The sequence below is a fragment of the Abrus precatorius genome, unplaced genomic scaffold, assembly GCF_003935025.1.
Source record: "Abrus precatorius isolate BTA unplaced genomic scaffold, Abrus_2018 Scaffold3, whole genome shotgun sequence".
In the NCBI taxonomy this organism is placed as follows: Eukaryota; Viridiplantae; Streptophyta; class Magnoliopsida; order Fabales; family Fabaceae; genus Abrus; species Abrus precatorius.
In genome coordinates, this window is record NW_020874373.1 from 21,764,165 (window position 1) to 21,784,233 (window position 20,069).

The 20,069-nt window shown below is 34.5% G+C and overlaps 1 non-coding gene across 1 annotated transcript; it reads left to right on the forward strand.

Annotated features, from left to right (window-relative positions):
• Positions 1 to 4,329: 4,329 nt before the first annotated feature.
• On the forward strand, positions 4,330 to 4,436 carry LOC113864123. Its single transcript, XR_003504727.1, has one exon. It is a non-coding gene; the product is annotated as a small nucleolar RNA R71 (small nucleolar RNA).
• Positions 4,437 to 20,069: the final 15,633 nt, after the last annotated feature.

Sequence of the window (20,069 nt, forward strand, 5' to 3'; positions counted from 1 at the left end):
ATTTAAAAATGAATTAATGTGTGAATGAAGTTAAGGATGATTTCACCTCTTTATCAATTGCAAAACTGATGTAGATCTGAAGTCTAAGTTCCTGAATTGATTGATGATCAATTTCACTTATTTAATCAAAGGACAATCCCTTGCCTCAATGATCCTAATATTCATTTAACTACCCTAATTCCTTAGATGTAAATCACTCAAACATTGCATTAAGTATGAGAAATTAAGAGATCACAAGATCACGAATTTTTATCCCTAAGATATCCATAACCTTGGCATTCAATTCAGATCTAAGAAATTAACTCAATTTTCATTGATGAAAATCGTCTAGGTTCAATTCAATTGAATAGCTAATTCAAGAATTGCAATAAAGAAAAGAATTAAACATTTAATACAATCAAGATCTTAATATCCAGATGCACAATCAATTTATAATATCAAAATCTGATCCATCAATTCATAAGAAAAAGAAATTAGAACATGTTTCTAAAAGAAAAAGAAAGAGAAAGAGTAGAAGAAGAGGAGCTGCATAATTTCTTCATAAATCCAATCTCTAGCCTGATTCTTCAACATCTAGAGCTTGGAAGTCACCCCCAATCTCCCTCTCTAACTCTCCTAAGGTGTGGAAATGAAAAATGAGAATATATCCAAGTTTCTGGGCTAATCTCTTATTTATAGAATTTTCTGCCTTTCTGGCGTGATCACTATTTTTCATAAAAGTAGAAATGCAGAGGTTCATGGTCTGCGCGTGTTCAATTTTGTGAACAAGAGGAGTCACCCGCAGCTTGCTTTGCAAAAGGACTCTCTAGAACGATCACTTTTGTAAACAAAAGTGATCATGCGCATCTTGCTTTGCTAGAGACTTCTCTAGAACGATCACTTTTATAAACAAAAGTGATCACGCGCAGCTTGCTTGGCTAGAGGCTTCTCTGGAGCGATCACTTTTATAAACAAAAGTGATCACGCGCAGCTTGCTTTGCTAGAGGCTTCTCTGAAACGATCACAATCATCAGTAATAGTGATAACGCAAGATCTCTTCTTCATGAGCGTTGTCACTTTTGTGAGAAAAAGTGATAACGCACAGGTCGACCTTCAATATTAGGCTCTAGAACGATCACTTTTGCAAGGAAAAGTGATCACCCCCAGCTTTTGCTTCACTAAACCTTGTTCCTTGATTCCAATTTTGCTACTTTCTTTTACTTTCTTTCTTGATCCTCCAACTTTATAATCGTAGCCCAAACTAACAAAATTACATCAAAATTCTATCAAATTCACATAATTTGAATTATTAAAGACAACAATTTACTTTATTGAACATTTATATATTTTTTTGTGCAATTTTCACTTTCAAAATTACATTTTCTATCAAAAATAGCCTAGAAAACTACCTAAAAAACTATTAAAATTTGTATTTATCACCACCCCAAACTTAGATTTTTGCTTGTCCTCAAGCAAACCAAAACACAACAAGGGGTATTCAATTAGATTGTACAGAGTTCTTCATTCCATATCATTCCTTCCAATTATCCTTTCAACAAATCATGCATGCATTCAGTCACAATGAAAGTCACACTCAAACAAGTCTTTTTGTGCAGAATCTTACAAATCTAAGCTAATGAACAACAAAGTTACATGTGAAACATCAATGAAAGATATCATTACCACTCACAAGAAAGTGTTTCCCTCTCACTCATAAGTGTTTAAGGTGAGTGTTTACCTTCAAGATCATCAATTTTTACCCTACCTACCATATTCTTGCCCATATTCTCAATCTCCTCTGCTTAATACAATCAATCACACATCAAAAGGACTTTTTTCAGGTTATAATAGCGCTAAGGTTAAGGTAAATATTGAACAAAATGGGAAACAATACATGCAATTCTAAAAGAAAAGAGACATTTTGAGTGAATGAACTTAAAACTAGCATGGAACTGCATTATTTTTCAATAATTCCCTCAATTATGCAGCAAACAGATTCATTCATGCAGCAAAATTTTAATTTTTCTTTTCTTGTTTTCATTCACTATTTTCTTTTCATTCCTTTCATTAATTTTCTTTTAGTTTTTTTCTTTATAGTTCTTTGCTGTAGATCTTTCTTTTGAACTCACAACTTTGCTATTTATTTCTTTTTTTTTAAAACCAAAACTTAGATAGCTTTGTTATTCTCCACCCCCAAACTTAGAACATTGCTTGTCCTCAAGCAAATAAAATTTGGATGCCACTCTAAACTTATCTTTAAACTCATCTTTGATTAGACTCAATATGCCTCTTTTTCTTTGGATGGTAAAAATGGTTTTTCATCAAGGCTTGTAATGAGGTAAAATCAAGAAAGGGATATTAAGTTCAAAAGGGTGAACTAGGACATTCAAGCACAAAGGAAGGCTCATTTAGGCTAACTAGGCACAATCAAATAAGGCCTTCATCATATGTGTGAGAACTGTAAAATTGCATATTCAATCAAAAAATAAAGCAAGTTCTAGAGGGTGCAACAAAATTATGATCAATCGCACATGAAAGAATGTATTCTGCAAAGCTAAAATTCTTACCATAGGAATAAAGGTGATAATATCAATCAATCATGCTCACAATTCACCTTACAAATCTCTATGCACAAATGGTAAGAATCTCTTTATTTTTCAAAATGAAGTGTGATAATCACATGAAGAAGTACATAAACAGAATATTTACTCAGAATTCAGAAACAAAGAAATGGAAAAAGAATTGAATTATTCATCACAAAATGGAAAAAGGAATGTAATGCACAAACAATTATGAACATATACATATTTTTCTGTTTTGTTTGTTTAGTGCAGCAGGAAATATGATACAATTCAGCACATGAATTAAGAGGTAAAGAAAGAAATAACTCCCCTTTACATGAAAGGTGTTGTTCTAGCAAACCACAGCAAGCTACATCAAGAAACTTCCTTGTATGTTGATATTTTCATTGCTAAAAGCAATTGGAAAGCAACCAGAAACTCAGATTATATAGAAAAATAAAACTAAAAATTAGAAGTTCAAAAGAAATGAAAAAGGGAAAGAAGTGTGAGTTACTTCTCAGAAAGCGCTCTTTTAACATCACTAGCTTGACGCCTATTGATCTTTGGTTCTAAGAGATGATTTTGATGATAACAGCTCTTACTCTATCTTTAAACATTTTTATTTTTTCTTACCAACTTGCAGCTCTTCATTTAATTCAAAACCTGAAAGAAATAAAAGTGGAGGGACTTCCAGCAGTTTGATATATTCATTAAGCTTCTTTTCCTCCTTTTTATCAGCTTGATATGCCACTGCAGCAAGGACTTCTCTTATAATAAAATGATCATTTTCTTCTTCTTTCTGTTGGTTCTTCCTTCTAGTATGGTGCAGTTGTTGTCCTCTAAATTTTCTTTTCTTAAAAAAGTGAATTTCCCTCTTTGCAAGTTGTCTTGAGCTTCTTTTTAAGCATTCTTTGTAGCTATCTTCTTTTCCTCATCCTTTAGATTAGAAACCTCTGCTCCACTTCTTAATATGACAACATGGCATTGCTCCCTTGGATTCATAATAGTATTGCTAGAGAATCTATCCTCATCCCTATGTGCCAACTACTGTGAAATTTGTTCTATTTGAGTCTCTAACTTTTTCATATATTCCTCTTGATTTTTGAAGTTGGACTGTGTAACTTCTATAAATTCTAGTAGTGTTTCTTCCATTTCATTCATCCTTTCAAACAACAGTTTTGAAAATTGTGGCTCTCTTTGAGGTTGAGATGAAAAAGCTTGACAATATGATCATGGAGGCTGAAAATAGGCATAGGACAATGGTGCTATTGCAATATCACTTTTTGTTGCAGGACTTTGTCGATTCCACTGATAATGCAGTTGACTCCTACTTGCTTGATATTGAAAATCAGAATGGAATGGAGGTTGAGACCTCTGAAAATCACCCAAGAAATTAATATGTTCTTGAGATTCTGGTGTAAATACATCATATGCTCTATTCATATGATTTTCTCCACAAAAATCACATATCAAGTAGCTTATTTTTGCAGCTCCAGCTTGAAAAGTATTGATTTGTTGAGTTAAGGCTGCAAGTTGTTTATAAAGTAATTGATTTTTCATTTGATTTTGGATGAACAAAGTCTCAAGTGCCTTTGCTTCAAATTCTCCCCCACTTGTAACATGCCTCTCATTGAAATTCTGATACATGCTGATTGCCATCACGTCAATTAGTTGATGAGCTTCCTCTATAGTTTTAGTATCCAATAAACCTCCAGCTAATGCATCTACCATGGTTCTTGTGACAATATTCATCCCATTGTATAAAGTTTGGATTTGCATCCACTCTGAAATGCAATGATGAGGACATCTTCTCAGCAGATCCTTATATCTTTCCTATGCATCATAAAAAGATTCACCATCTTGTTGAACAAAAGAGGTGATTTCACTTCGCAGCTTGGCAGATTTTGATGGTGGAAAGTAGTTAGTTAGAAATTTGTTCACTAATTCAGCCCAAGTAGTGATGCTTCTTTGTGGTTGAGTTTGAAGCCAGTATTTAGCCCTGTCCCTAAGAGAAAAGAGAAATAATCTCAAGCGAATAGCATCTTTACTTACACCATTGATACGAATGGTGTCACAGAGCTGTAGAAAATTATAGAGATGCAGATAGGGATCATCTAAAACATTTCTAGAGAACTGATCTTGTTGTATTAATTTTATCAATGCAGGTTTGATCTCAAAACTATTGGCTTGAATTGTTGGTCTAACAATACTTGAATTATAACCCTGCATAGTTTGAATGACATAATCTCCCAAAATCCTTGTCCTGTTGTTTTCAACCATATTGTTCTCTTTCGCTAATGTTTGGTTTAGCTTAGTTCTTCAAAAGTGGATGTTATCTTCTGCACTTTCCTTTGCAACTTCCATGCCTTTGCTTCACTCTTTAATTGCTTAAGAGCCTTGTCTGTATCTAGATCAAACAATAAAGTAGCTTTATTTTTGGTTTTTTCTTGTATGCAAAAAGAAAGTAAACAAAATATAAATGAAGTTAGAAAATTATGGAGAAGTAAAATTGAATTATGCAGAAAATTATTGCAAAACATTACAGAAAAGTACAACTAAATGCAAAAACAACAATGCATTATGCAGAGAAATTAGACAGTTATGCAAAAAAAATGCAAAAACCAAAATCATGTAGAATTCAATAGAAAAATGATGCAGAAAACTATAAATAGAACATGCAGAAAACATAGAAAATTATGCAGAATGAAAATTACAATTATGCAAAAGAATGAAAAGTGAAATTATGCAGAAAATGCAAAAGAATACAAAAATTTATGCAGTAAACATAGTGCATAAATTATGCAAAAAACTACACGAAATGCAGAAAAAATAGAAAGCCATGCAGAAAAATGCAAAATGAACTTCTGCAAAAAAAATATCAGAAAATAGCGCAGAAATCTACACACAATGCAGGGGAAAAAATCATGTAGAAAAAATTAGAAACCAAAAAACAAAAAGAAATGCTCAATCAAACGATATTTAAAATAAATAATCCCCGGCAACGACACCAAAAACTTGTCACAAAGCTGAGAGAACACTAACTAACAAGTGTACTAGGTAGTTGCAGCAAGTAATAAAATTTGGAATTCAGTTTGAGTCCCAAGTATCGTCCTCAGGGATTAATTCTATCAATTACCACTTCACAAATCAATAACTAGTTGAGCTAAATGAATTTTGAGTGGTTTGAGCATTTCCAATAAAAGCAATAAAGTGTAGAAATAAAAAAATCACAACAAAAGAGAGTGATGAATTTAAAAATGAATTAATGTGTGAATGAAGTTAAGGATGATTTCACCTCTTTATCAATTGCAAAACTGATGTAGATCTGAAGTCTAAGTTCCTGAATTGATTGATGATCAATTTCACTTATTTAATCAAAGGACAATCCCTTGCCTCAATGATCCTAATATTCATTTAACTACCCTAATTCCTTAGATGTAAATCACTCAAACATTGCATTAAGTATGAGAAATTAAGAGATCACAAGATCATGAATTCTTATCCCTAAGATATCCATAACCTTGGCATTCAATTCAGATCTAAGAAATTAACTCAATTTCCACTGATGAAAATCCTCTAGGTTTAATTCAATTGAATAGCTAATTCAAGAATTGCAATAAAGAAAAGAATTAAACATTTAATACAATCAAGATCTTAATATCCAGATGCACAATCAATTAACAATATCAAAATTAGATCCATCAATTCATAAGAAAAAGAAATCAAAACATGTTTCTAAAAGAAAAAGAAAGAGAAAGAGTAGAAGAAGAGGAGCTGCAAAATTTCTTCATAAATACAATCCCCAGCCTGATTCCTCAAGGTCTAGAGCTTGAAAGTTGCCCCCAATCTCCCTCTCTAACTCTTTTAAGGTGTGGAAATGAAAAAATGGGAATATATCCAAGTTTCTAGGCTAATCTCTTATTTATAGAATTTCCTGCCTTTCTGACGTTATCTCACTATTTTTAATAAAAGTAACAACGTAGAGGTCTGCGCGTGTTCACTTTCGTGAACAATAGGAGTTACGCACAACTTGCTTTACTAGAGGACTCTCTTGAACAAAAGTGATCACACGCATCTTGCTTTGCTAGAGACTTCTCTAGAACAATCACTTTTGTAAACAAAAGTGATCACGTGCAGCTTGCTTTGCTAGAGGCTTCTCTGTAACGATCACTATCATCAGTAATTGTGATAACGCAAGATCTCTTCTGTTTCATGAGCGTTGTCACTTTTGTGAGAAAAAGTGATAACGCCCAGCTCTTGCTTCACCAAACCTTGTTCCTTGATTCCAATTTTGCTACTTTCTTCTACTTTCTCTCTTGATCCTCCAACCTTATGATCTCAGCTCAGAGTTTTCTGCAAAACTAAAAAAATTACATCAAAATTCTATCAAATTCACACAATTTGAATTATTAAAGACAACAATTTACTTTATTGAACATTTATATATATTTTTTGTGTAGTTTTCACTTTCCAAATTAAATTTTCTATCAAAAACAACCTAGAAAACTACATAAAAACCTAGTAAAATCTGCATTTATCATTTATCATTTTCGCTGTAGTGAGAGAAGGTGTTGCTTTAGACCTCGCTACAGCGAGAGTGTCACGACCAGAGGGGTATTTAAGGGGTTAAGGTTTGGGAGAAATCATTTTTTCACTCCTCCCTTCAAGCTCTCTCTCATTTCTCTCAATTTCCAAGCCATTGTTACCGATTAAATTACCTCCAAAGTCATTTGGGTGCAAGATTGAAGGTTGGAAATACATTTAGAGCTTTTAGAGTGAGTTTCCATGGCTAGGGTTTTGATTTTTTCTCCTCTTCTTGATCTCTTGAGTTCTCATGGAGTTTTCCATGTATTTTAGGGACGAAACCCGTGTGGGGACCATTTTCTACCATTGCATTATGTTGGATTTGAGGTAACAGGTGACTCTACCCTATCTCATTTTGCTTCAGAATCTGTTTGTTTGCTATGTTTTCTAATGTGATTAAGATAGGATGTGTGAACTTTGTATTTTGATAGATAATGCATAGGGTATGATTTTGATGATGTTAAATAATGTGAATGGTTGAAATGATTATGTTGGAAAAGTTGTGTGTATGGAATGTTCTATGAATGAATGTAGGCTTGTGTGTCATGTGCGAATATGAATATTGTATGTGGCTGAAATATGTGTGAAATGGGCATGTAAATGCGGTTGTGAATATGCTATGAATGGTTTAGCGATGCACTAGAAGCGTGAAAAATAGGGATGGTAGAAATACCTAGGGGAAAAGAGAGTGGTGGTGACACTACAGTGAGCGTGGGTCCACCACAGGCCACACACTCTCTCCTAACTAGACCTCTGACCAACACCTTTACCAAGTGACTCGTGACCGCACACCTTGTATCTGTGAGGCGGGGGTAACTAGCGACCATCCATGTTGTTTGTGATTGATTATATTTGTGTAGATGTGTTAGAAATTATGTAAAGTGTGTGAGGTGAGTCTCTATCTTTGCGTGTTTTAGATAGTGTAGAGTACTTATCCTTACAGTTGTTTTTCAGGTGACCAAGACAATCAGCACTGGGCTCATTGAAGGAATGGATGATACTGTTATATGACTTAGAATGTTTATTTTGTTTTGAAACTGAAATGTATTAGTTAAGTCCTGTAGCAATTATTTTGACTTAAATTGTAATCCATCCTTATATTTTGAAATACTTTGTTGAACTATGCCTTGGAAAATCGTTCGAATGAAAAAAATTTATCTTTCCCATTTTGCAAATAATTCATTTGTTTTGGAAATTAAATTTAAGATGTTACAACTTGTCTCCGGAGGAGTTAGCTGAGATAGAGGGATGGCTCGGGAATGACGACTAGGATCGTCCTCAATATTTTAGGATGGAGATGACTGCTCATTAGGAATTATTTATTTTGATTTTGTAAATGGTGTAAATGAGTGCTAATGTATTTAGAATTATGTTTTGTAATTATTAAAATCTTGTATATTAACGAAGCTAGTGTACATGTATTCTATTTCAACTTTTTGTCTAAATTTATTTATTTCTTATTGCTTTACTTATAGTATATTTTGTAAACTAAGGGAATAAAATAAAAGTTTAAAATTTTAATGAGTTTTGTAATATGATAATATGTATATTTTATCTTGTTATCTCCTTCCAATATAAAAGTTATTTTACAAATTGTATAAATTACATAAGGATGTTAGAAGAATAATACAAAATAAAAAATAATTTTGTGGGCTTTATTTATAATCATTCATTGACCTTAAATACTATGAGAAAATTCACAAATAAGTTTGGATTGATTAAATACAGAGCATATGCTCCATATTTACATAATATTGTTATTAAAAAGATAAGTTTGGCTTGTAGATTATATAAGTTTAAGGAAAATTGAAGTACATTTGGACATGTAAGAAATGTCAAACAACTTCAATTTAAGATGCTTAGTCTAATAATAGTAAAATTAATAATTTTATTTTATTATAGAATGTATTCATTCCAAAAGAAAAGGAAGCTTAAGCATCAAAAGTTGAAAGACTTGATTTTTATTAAATATAACTAAGCTCTTAAAGAATATTTTGAATGTCATGATGTGCAAGAGTCTATTTTCTTAAACAATGTCGATCATAGTAATGGATGATATAGAAAAAATAAGTGAAGCTGATAAGGAACATACTAAAGATGAAATAGTGTTTGGTGATGACAACTTTGCGAGTTGTTGCCAATGTAACTAAGGCTAGTAAGCATATAACCTACACTGGATGGAAAGTAAGATAAAACAAAACAACTATAATTGTTTCTAGTTTCAATAAACATTTAAGCTTTTAGTGAAAAGGGAATGAAGTTACATAAGAAGGAGAGAAAAAAAATATGGTAAAATCACTAAGGAGGAGGAAGAAAAAGTCTACAAATATAGTAATTGAAAGAAAAACAAGAATGATATGATAAGATGAAAATAATATATATATATATATATATATATATATATATATATACTATTAAAAAACTTGTATTAAAATTTTTATTTATCTTAAACTTTGGAGTCTTAACTTGTTTGATTCTTTTATTTTATTTCTATTGACGTGTGTTTAGTTCTGAAATTCTAACTTTTGATCATTGAGTAATTATAATAGAATTATAATTTGTTTAAAGTTAGAATTATTGTTATATTTTATTGTTTGGTAAAGATTAAAGAGTATATATTTATGTGTCATTTTTGTTACTTTTCAATGTTAATAATGCCTTGCTAATGCACATTGAGAGTTTTATGATGTAGAATACTTATTTATATTACTTGTTTGTATGTTTAGTTAGATTTTTGTTGTAGAATGTGATATAATAAATTGATGTATTGTATTGTGAGTAAGATGAATTTGCTAATTTTGTAAAAATAAATGTTGAAAAAATTAAAATAACTAAACATAAAGACAAATTTACTTTAATTCTAGAAATTTACTAATTCTAACTTTTGTAAATATACTAATTTTGTATACTTATCTAAATTGAGTGAAACTTTTCACAAATGAAATGTAACACTAAAATACATATTTAGTAAAAATTTTATGGTCATATAAGTTTTGGTTAATTGCTAGTAATGTTTTGAAATTTCTCATAGACATTGGTGAGTTTGAACAAGTTATAAAGTACATAATTTTCATTGGGTGCCAACATTCATGAAACAAATTTGGTTGAAAGAATATATATAGAAGTTTAATTCTAGAAATTTTCATAATTTTTCTTACAGTATAAGGTGTCTAATACAATTAGATTTTCATTGTTGTGTTTTGTATTTAGTATAGACAAATTTACTTTAAGTATTCATAATTTAAGTTATAAAAATAATTTAAGATAAGAATAGATTTTTAGAGCTTATTTATGCTATTTATAAACTAAAAAAATCTATAATTTTACCATACATTTATAAATTAGGGTAAACATTGCTAATAAGTTATTCTATTTTGAGGGTTGGTTTGGGTTAGCCTAATTTTAATATGCAAAAATTAAGTAAGGAACTTAATTTTTTTAATAAAATCAATGGGATTTGAAAGGCTACATGGTGATGGTGGTATTGTTGTATAAAGATTTGTCGCTAATACTAATCAAAATATGTAAAAAATTAAATATAATACTAGGGTGCTAACCTAGATCATCTCCCAATGACATTGAATAATAACTATACATCAAATATGTTATGAACATTAACTCAAAAAGCAAATAAAGGGGGAGGGGGAGTTATAATTTCAAGTTCAATCTACTTAAACAGAAAATTAAATTTCAAAGTCTAATCAATGGAATGAGTTAACCCCTAGCTTGTCTATGTTAATTCTATCATAATTCCTCTTAAAATTTAATATTCCAACCTTTCCTTGAATTAGGTCAATAAAACAAGCATAAATTAATCTATATGAAATTAAGAAAATCAATGGACTCCAATCTCTAATCCTTAGGATTAAGCAACCTTATAATTAAACTCAGAATTAAACAAACCAAGTTCATAACCCTTGTTAAAAATGAATTAGAGTTTGACTAAGCAACGCCCTCTAATCAACTCTAAACTTAGTTCAAGAGATTGGGGAAAAAAAAGAATTCATAAAAATAGATTCGTATTAACATTAAACTCAGGAATTCAAGAATCAATATGAACTTCGCTAGGGATTAAAAAGAAAACTTACTCTTCCATGAGGATGGGTTTCACCATTATAAAGTAATAATTGTCAGGCTTGTGATTTATTATTGAGTAATCTATAATATTTTATACTTGTTAAATGTCAATTGAAGGATTATTTGGTATTGGAATAGATTTAGATGGAGTTTGAAATTATTTTTAAAAACAAATGAACAATACCGTATGAACAGTGTCAATGAACAGTAAAACTGCGTACAAACCGCATATGTATAGTGACCGCTGACATCATCAGTGACATTATCTTGACATCATGGCTGACGTCACATACGCGTACAGTACGTGTGCACAGTATTTTCGAAGTGAATAGTATCTTAAACAGTGTTTCCAACGATGAACAGTGTTTCCAACGATGAACAATAACTCTAGTGTGAACAGTAAATTTCAAAAAATTTCTATAAAAAGGGGGCTTCACACGAAATTTTCATTTCTTTAGTCCTATACAAGGTTCCAAGGCCATATACCACCATTTTCTCTAATATTAAACCCTCATAAACTTAGATTTCTCACCAGATCTGAGATTCTACGTCTATTCTGAGGGATTTGAAGTAAGTTTCTTTAAGTTTGAAGCTAGATTTACCGTTCATTTCTCTTGTCCTTCTCTTTCTCATAGAAGTTCATGGTGTTCTTAGGAGAAACTCCGTTCTAAAACCAAATCTTCAGTGAATCTTGTTATAAAATAAGTAATATTCGGTAGGTCTAGTGTGAATCATCGTTATGAGGTAAGGGGAGCTTACTTTAACCTATGAACTACGTTTTGAACGGTTTAATATGCTATTTCAAGATGTTTTGATATGATTTTGTTAGATCTATTGAATAAAAGCTATTTTCTAAGTTGTAACTGTTGTTAATTGATTTAAAATGCTGAGATTTTGGCTGATTTATTATAAACTTGCCTTAGTCAAGCTGTTAAAATAATTTTGGCAGTGTGCATCATGCTGAGAAATATGTTTTGCATCATTATAAAGCCGAGTTACATGTTTAGGTGGGTATACGTGTAACGGTAAGTTTATGCTGAGCTGCTGTGCTGTGCTGTCTGGATCCAGATACCGAAATGGGTCATTCCCAGACCGGCTCAGTTCCTTCTGGATTACTTAGGCTGTGAAATCAGTTGGAAACCATTTTCATGTTGTGCATTAGATGGGCTGGTAATGCATGGGGCTGTTGCTGTGAGTAATTTATATATATATATATATATATATATATATGTATGATTTTAGTTTATTTTTATAAGCTCACCCTTGCATTTCTTTCTATGTCGTTGTGTGCGTGTGTACTACGATGATCGTACGGTGGTATGTGAGCAGATGTAGCAGGTGTTGCATCTACTTCACAGGCTGAGGGGCCAGTGGAGAAATGTTAAAAGCTGGAGTCGAGTAATATTGCATCAAAGTCCTTTTTCTTTATATTTTAAGACCTTATGTAGAGGGAGATACGTAGTATAATTTTGGGTATTTTGAATATTATGAACTAAATGTAATATCATATTGTTCTATTGGATATTTGTTGTAAAAAACTTTATTTTATTTTGAATAAGAAGTGAATTTTATACTTATATTTTCTATTATTTATTTTATCTTAAATAAGTATGTGATGTAGAAACAATGTTCTCGGTTCCGTATAAAAGGGGTCGTGACATTTTAGTGGTATCAGAGCATGGTCTAGGTAAACCTATGGGGTGAGGTTGTTAGGCGTCAATTGTGCATATTAGACATGTGAGTTTTAGCTGTGAATCATATATCATGATTTCTATTCATCAAGTTGTGAGGGAACGAGCTTGATCACCTCGGTTCTCAGCACGACAGATGTAGGAAACTTGGTATATGATACTTGGGTGAGCTATAGGTGAGTCATACTGTGTGAATAAGAGGCTGTTAAGCTAAGATGTAAATGATTGCTGAGATAAGTGTGTTTTATATGCTATGTGAATGTTGATATGATGTTATGCTCCGTGCTAAATTGATTAAATTATTATGATATACTAAATATGAATATATTACGGTAAGTTGAATATGTGAATATAGCTATGTGGTGGTATTGCTGAATGTGTTAAACGTTAGTAATGTAAGCTAGTCTATATATTAGGATGGCTAGACCGAAAAGATCTATTGCAAACCCTCCTCCTACTGACGTGAACCAAATGGCTCACGCCATGGAGGCTATGGCAGCCACTGTGAGGCAGAGTCTTGATATGATTTAGCAGCAGCAAGCTGCAAACCAAGACGCTGCTGCAACACAGGCAGCAACAGCTACTGCCTCAGCTGCACCTCCTCCTAAATACCAAGGGTTGTCAGAGTTCAGGAAGAACGACCCTCCTCAATTCACAGGGGTGGACCAGATGCTGCTGAACTCTAGATCAGGGAGATTGAGAAGATCTTCCTAATCATGAGTTGCGCTAAGGAGAGGAAGGTGTTATATGCTATGTATATGCTAACAGGGGACGTAGAGATGTGGTGGCACAAAGCTCATGCTATGTTGGAGGCCCGAGGTGAAGTCATTACTTGGGCTATATTTAGAAGTAGTTTTCTGGGAAAGTTTTTCCCTTCTCATGTTCGTGCTGCCAAAGAACGGGAGTTTCTAAACTTGGTGCAGGGAAACTCATCGTCTATGACTATGCAATACAGTTTGAGCGGCTCTACAGATTTTATTCTCACCCGACCTCGGAGGAGTGGAGATGTAAGAGGTTTTTAGACAGGCTGAGAGCTGACATAAAGAGGATTTTTATCCCACTCAGGATCATGAAATTTGCTAACTTGGTGGATCAAGCCACCATTATAGAGAGTCTTAATGCAGAGGATGTTGGTGGAGTTGGGAAAGCTCCATCTAGTAGAGCCGCTAGCAGTTATGGTAATGGAGGTAAGGGTGCTAAGAAGGACCCCTACAGTCAGTCGCTACGCCAATAACAGTCTCGACCATCTCAGTCGAGGGGATTGGCAGCATCAACCCCGGTGCCACTAGGGACTGCTACTTCTGCATTTCAGCCTAGGGGAGCAACTTCTTCCGCTCCTAGAGCCTCAATGCCACAAATTGTCAGATGTTTCAGGTGTGGTGGGCCACACTACCTAAGCCAATGCCCACAGGTTGATGTCAGAGTCTACTTCTCGTGCCAACAGCCAGGGCACCTTGCTAGGGACTGTCCTACGCCTAATGGGGCAGTTTCGTCTTCTGTTAGCGCCTTGCACGCTATGAGGCCTAAAGCGGCTAGAGCTCCGTTGACAACTAGATCGAGAGCAAAGGGACATGTATTCACTACTTCTGCATTAGAGGCAGCTTAGGCGACAAATCTCGTTCAGGGGACAACGGTAGTGGCAGGTACTTCTCTTTCTGTATTGTTTGATTCTGGAGCCACGCACTCTTTTATTGTGGACATTTGTGTGAGAACCTTAAGGTTACCAGTGAACGATATAGGATGTGAATTGGTAGTATCGACACCTACTTTAAGTTCGATTAAGACTTCGACAGTTTATGTTAGGTGCCCTATAGTAATTAAGGGACGAAAGCACAAAGTAAATCTTATTTGTATCCCGATGTTAGGGTTAGATGTAATCCTGGGTATGGATTGGCTAACTGCCAATCATGTGCTAATTGATTGTGGTCGGAGGTGTTTAGTCTTTCCTGAGCAACAAGGCTGTGTGGAATTGATTTCTACTCGCCAAATAGAAACATCCTTAGGTGAGGGAGTATCTTGTTTTGTTTTGTTGGGAGTTATGAATGCAGAAGTGGAGCAAAGCCTTCAATCAATACCAGTAGTTCGAGAATTCCTTGAGATTTTCCCAGAGGATATTCTTGGAATACCTCCACGTAGAGAGGTGGAGTTTGCTATAGATTTCATTCCTGGAGTTGAGCCAGTGTCTGTAGCACCTTATAGAATGGCGCCGAAAGAGTTGATGGAGGTTAAGGAGCAGATTGAGGATCTAATATGGAAACAGATGATTAGGCCAAGTGTATCGCCTTAGGGAGCACCAGTTCTCTTGGTGAAAAAGAAGGACAGAAGTTCTAGATTATGTGTTGATTATCGCAAGTTGAATAAGTTAACAATTAAGAATAAGTACCCGTTGCCACGGATCGATGATTTGATGGACCAGCTGAGAAGTGCTAAGGTATTCTCTAAGATTGATTTAAAGTCTGGGTACCATCAAATCTGAGTGAAGGATGAAGATATTCCTAAGACTACTTTTCACACTAGATATGGCCATTATGAGTATATATTTATGCCCTTTGGAGTCACAAATGCTCCAGCTGTGTTTATGGACTACATGAATCGGATCTTTAGACCTTTCCTGGATCGATTTGTGGTAGTCTTTATTTATGATATTTTGATTTATTCTAGTTCGTCAGAGGAACATGCAGAGCATTTGAGGACTATACTTAGTGTTTTAAGGGAGAAATAGTTGTATGCTAAATTGTCTAAGTGTGAGTTTTGGCTAGAGGAAGTACAGTTCCTTGGTCATGTTATTTCAGCTAAAGGAATTACAGTTGATCCTTCCAAAGTTGAAGCGGTGTTGCAGTGGGAAAGGCCAAAGACAGCCACAGAGATTCATAGTTTTGGGGGCCTAGCAGGTTACTACCAGAGATTTATAGAGGGATTCACGAAGATAGCTGCACCATTAACACGGTTAACTCGCTGTGATCAACCCTTTGTATGGACTGAGGAATGTGAGCAAAGCTTTAATGAGTTAAAGCAGAGACTAACTTCCTCGCTGGTGTTGATTCTCCCTGATACTAATCGACCGTTTGAGGTGTACTGTGATGCTTCCCATCATGGATTAGGATGTTTTTTAATGCAAGATAAGAGAGTGGTAGCTTATGCATCTCGCCAATTGCGAACTCATGAACGAAATTACCCGATTCATGACCTTGAGTTAGCTGCTGTAGTCTTTGCTTTGAAGGTGTGGCGGCACTATCTTTATGGAGCTCAGTTTGATGTGTATAGTGATCACAAGAGTGTGAAGTATTTATTTGGTCAGCGAGAGTTAAATATGTGGCAGAGACTTTGGGTAAAATTCCTTAAGGATTATGATTTTCAGCTCCAATACCATCCAGGAAAAGCTAACGTGGTGGCCGATGCATTAAGTAGGAATGTGGTTCAGGCATTCCCCTTAAGAGTTAGTGAAACCTTTTTGGTAGAACAATTCTGAGACCTGAACATACATGTGGACTTATCACCTGAAAAGATTAATTGTACCCGAATTGTGGTGACTAATAATTTCTTACAGGAAATTAAAGACAAACAACTGTAGGATCCGATGTTATATCAGATTGTATTTCTCTTGGGGATAGATAAGACAAAGAGTTTTAGTAAAGGTGCTGATGGTATTCTCAGATGCCAAGGTCGAGTTTGTGTCCCTAGAGATACTAAATTAAAGAGAGCAATTCTAGAAGAAGGACATAAGCGTAGTCTCAACATTCATCTTGGTGTTACCAAGATGTATCAAGATTTAAAGCAGATGTTTTGGTGGCCAAACATGAAGCGAGAGATAGCTGAGTTTGTTAAAGCCTGTTTGACTTGCCAGAAGGTAAAAATAGAGCACCAGAGCCCTCCAAGAGAGTTACAGACGATGGAAATTCCAGAGTGGAAGTAGGACCATGTGACTATGGATTTTGTGTCCCATCTACCTAGAATAGTTAAAAATCATCATGCCGTGTGGGTCATAGTTGATAGGCTAACCAAGAGTGCGCATTTCTTGCCAATTAACATGACCTTTAGCTTGGAGAAATTAGCAGAATTATACATCAAAGAGATTGTTAGGTTACATGGAGTACCTTCTAGTATTATCTCTGATAAAGATTCTTGATTCACTTCCCAGTTTTGGCAGAGTCTCCAAGAAGCTATGGGCACACAGTTGAGGTTGAGTTCTGCATATCATTCGCAGACAGATGGTCAATCTGAGCGTACTATTCAGACCTTAGAAGACTTATTGCAGACTTGTATTGTAGAGCAGAGAAGTAATTGGGAGGATATGCTTCCTTTGGTAGAATTCACTTATAATAATAGCTATCATTCGACTATAGATATGGCACCATTTGAGGCTCTGTATGGCAGAAGGTGTAGAACCCCTATCTGTTGGTTCTAAGATGGAGTACATTTGATGGTTGGACCTAAAATGCTGCAAGAAACTAAGGAGAAAGTTGAACTTATTAGAGAAAGGTTGAGAACTACCCAGAGTCAACAGAAATCTTATGCTGACCGACGTAGAAGATCCCTAGAATTTGAGGTTGGTGATCACGTATTCTTGAGAGAATCACGCACTACAGGTGTGGGGCGAGCATTAAGAGCCAAGAAGTTAACATCTAAGTTCATAGGACCATATCAGATATTACATCGTAGAGGACCAGTAGCCTATGAATTAGCGCTACCACCTCAGTTGTCTGGACTACATAATGTTTTCCATGTGTCGCATCTAAGGAAGTATGTTCCAGATTCATCTCATGTAATCAAGCCCGATGTTGTGGAGTTACGACATGATTTGTCTGTGGAGGTCCCAGCTACTTGTATTGAGGAAACTAAAGTTAAGGAACTTAGAGGCAAGTCTATTCGGTTCGTAAAGGATGTTTGGGACCCAACAACTGGTGATGCCACATAGGAGTTAGAGGAAAGAATGAGAGAATTGTACCCTCATCTTTTCTCTGAGGGATGAAATTTTCAAGGACTAAAATTTATTTTCGGGGAGAGAATTGTCAGGCTTGTGATTTATTATTGAGTAATCTATAATATTTTATACTTGTTAAGATTATTTGGTATTGGAATTGATTTAGATGGAGTTTGAAATTATTTAAAAAAAATAAAAATGAACAGTACCATATGAACAGTGTCAATGAACAGTAAAACCGCGTACAAACCGCATATGAACAGTAAAAACCGCGTATGTACAGTGACCGCTGACGTGATCAGTAACATCATCCTGACGTCGTGGCTGACGTCACATACGCGTATAGTGCGCGTACAATATGTGTGCATAGTGTTTCTAGTGTGAACAGTAAGGCGGTGAACATTGTTTCTGATGATGAACAGTAATTTTGGTGGTGAACAGTGAATTTTGAAAATTTTCTATAATAAGGGGGCATTACACAAAATTTTCATTTCTTTACTCCTATACAAGGTTCTCAAAGGTTCCAAGGCCATATACCACCATTTTTCTCATATTAAACCCTCCTAAACTTAGATTTCTCGCCAGATTTGAGATTCTACGTCTATTCTGAGGGATTTGAAGTAAGTTTGTTTAAGTTTGAAGCTAGATTTACCGTTCATTTCCTTCTCCTTCTCTTTCTCATAGAAGTTCATGGTGTTCTTACGAGAAACTCCATTCTAAAGCCAAATCTTCGATAAATCTTGTTATAAAACAAGTAATAGTCGGTAGATCTAGTGTGAATCAGCGTTCTAAGGTAAGGGGAGCTTACTTTAACCTATGAACTACGTTTTGAACGGTTTAATATGCTATTTCAAGATGTTTTGATATGATTTTGTTAGATCTATTGAATAAAAGCTATTTTCTAACCTGTAACTGTTGTTAATTGATTTAAAATGCTGAGATTTTGGCTGATCTATTATAAACTTGCCTTAGTTGAGCTGTTAAAATAATTTTGACAGTGTGCATCATGCTGAGATATATGTTTTGCATCATTATAGAGCCGAGTTACATGCTTAGGTGGGTAGATGTGTAATAGTAAGTTTATGCTGAGGTGCTGTGCTATGCTGTCTGGATCCAGATATCGAAATGGGTCGCTCCCGGACCGGCTCGGTTCCTTCTGGATTACTTAGTCTATAAAACCAGTTGGAAACCGTTTTCATGTTGTGCATTAGATGGACTAGTAATGCATGGGGCTGTTGCTGTGAGTAATGTTTTGTTATATATATATGTATGATTTTAGTTTATTTTTGTAAGCTCACCCTTGCATTTCTTTCTATGTCGTTGGTTGCGTGTGTACTGTGATGATCATACGGTGGTACGTGAGCAGATGTAGCAGGTGTTGCATCTACTTCATAGGGTGAGGGGCCAGTGGAGAAATGTTAGAAGCTAGAGTCGAGTAATATTGCATCAAAGTCATTTTTCTTTGTATTTTGAGACCTCATGTAGAGGGAGATACGTAGTATAATTTTGGGTATTTTGAATATTATGAATTAAATGTAATATCATATTGTTCTATTGGATATTTGTTGTAAGAAGCTTTATTTTATTTTGAATGAGAAGTGAATTTTATACTTATATTCTCTATTATTTATTTATCTTAAATAAGTATATGATGTAGAAATAATGTTCTCAGTTCCTTATAAAAGGGGTCGTGACAATAATCAAGAGAAATCAATGACGTTAAAGTAAAAACCAAAAGGAAGTAAGAAGAAATGAAGAATAAACCCTAATATGGAACCTTGGCTATTACCCAAGGCTGATCTAAGCTTTGTAAAAGTGTCGCAAAATAGAAAAGGATCTCCTGTGACGCCTAAAAATAGCAGGATTTTTTTTTTCATAGAGAGTTTCAATCACACAATTAATATTCCGTAATTCCATAGACAATCATCATTTCACTTCCCAATTTCAACCACACAGTGGGATAAAGATAAACATATCTCATGACATAAAGGTACCTCAAGGTGTTTAAACATCAGTTTAGCATAAATAGTAAAATGTTCAGATAATGTCGAGAGCAACAAACATTAATCCAATACATCAAACAGAATAGCAACATAAGTAAACCAAACGCCCCTAAGAGCAGTCCCTACTAGGACAAAAGCAACAACAAACATCACTCATAAGGTGAATAATCCTCAATGGGATCAGACCCCTCAGAAGATGTCGGGGAAGCAGAGCTAGGAGAGGCAGCGTCCTCAGTGTCCTCTTCAATCCATC